Source organism: Chaetura pelagica, unplaced genomic scaffold (genome assembly GCF_000747805.2).
Source record: "Chaetura pelagica isolate M959 unplaced genomic scaffold, ChaPel_1.0 scaffold405, whole genome shotgun sequence".
NCBI classification, from domain to species: domain Eukaryota; kingdom Metazoa; phylum Chordata; class Aves; order Apodiformes; family Apodidae; genus Chaetura; species Chaetura pelagica.
In genome coordinates, this window is record NW_009953489.1 from 5,386,651 (window position 1) to 5,387,992 (window position 1,342).

General features: G+C 57.9%; 1 protein-coding gene across 1 annotated transcript in view; it reads right to left on the reverse strand.

The window, feature by feature from the left end:
• The window catches only part of AIF1L (allograft inflammatory factor 1-like), a 12,047-nt gene that overhangs the window by 9,839 nt on the left and 866 nt on the right, over positions 1-1,342 (reverse strand). The window lies entirely within an intron of this gene.

Here is a 1,342-nt window from a genome sequence, read left to right on the forward strand (position 1 = left end):
CGCGCAGGGGTGCCCAAGTTGCGGGGCCCTGCCACTACCTGCAGCTTGGCTTCTAGAGGCTGAAACCCCCTCTCCTGGCGCTGAGCCAACAGGCTGAGCAGCAAGGACGTGAAACCAGCAGCTCCCAGCTCCGTCAGTGGGAAGTTATGTAGCTTGTTTCATTTTTGTCATCCAAACCTCACCCAGAGAGGAAGCCTGCCAGAAGCCACGGCTGCTTAGGGAAGTGGTAAGAGCCCGTGTGGCAGCACAACCCCCCAGGCTCAACCCTACAGCTCTCCCACCAGCTGAAGGGTCCTGCACCCACCCTGTGCCCCGGTGCTGCTCAGGCCAGCTCTGCAGCAGCAGAACAGCAGCAGCAGGTGCAACACACTCCCTTCTTCCCCAACCCAAGTGTCAAGCACTGCCTTGGCTTTGGGGGCCACTCAAGGCCCACCTACCAACCTCCTTGGCAAAGGACACGTCCTGCCTGCCTTCCAGCACCAGGTTTCAAAGGCTCCTTTTCAAGCCAAGTGCTTTTACTCTATTCCTTATGCCACAGCATCTCTTATTCTGCTCTCATTCCTCAGCACCTCCTGGTTTCTAACCACATCATTCCCCCTCCAGTGACCTCCACTGTCTCACCCCTGCCTGGAAGAATGTCTTGGCACATTTCACAACCCAGGGAATGCAAGGAGGGCAAGGCAAGCCCACCATCTCTTCCAGGCTCTTGTCTTCATCTCTCTGCCTACAGCACAAAGGTGCTGCTGGCTCTGTCAGCAAGCGACCACCAAACCCCACCTAGAGATGGCCCTTGAAATCCCATCGTTGATGGTCTGAAGGTTAAAACCTTCTTTTCACCCTCATAACTGCTCTTGCCTGGGAAGGATGCCAACAGAGCTGCCATGCCAAGCAAGGAAAGGGGCAAGAGCCCAAAGCTCCGGGGAGAGGACCTTGCCTGACCCTGGCATCAAGGGCATGTGGCCCAACACACTCTGCACTAATCCAGGAGCTGCCGTTCCCCCTGCCCAAGGCTTGTGGGACATCCAACCACCCTGGGCTCCCCATTCATCCAGCACCATTACAACTAGAAAAGCTTGAGTCGAGTCGTCCGAGCAGCAAATACTTCTCACTCCTGGGAGGAGAAACCAGAGCGCTCGACAGAGCAGAGGGGCGGTTGAAACCCTCTGGGAGAACAACAGCTCCTGTTCCCGCTGGAACACGGGTCCCAAAGGAACTTTTCGTGGCACTCTGAGCATCCCTCTCGGACCGGTCCGGGCTGGCGGGGGAAGAGCCGGGGCGGAGATGGACGGAGAGCAAGGACACCCCCCGAGCCGGATTTCCCCGGAGGGGGGGGACAAAAGCA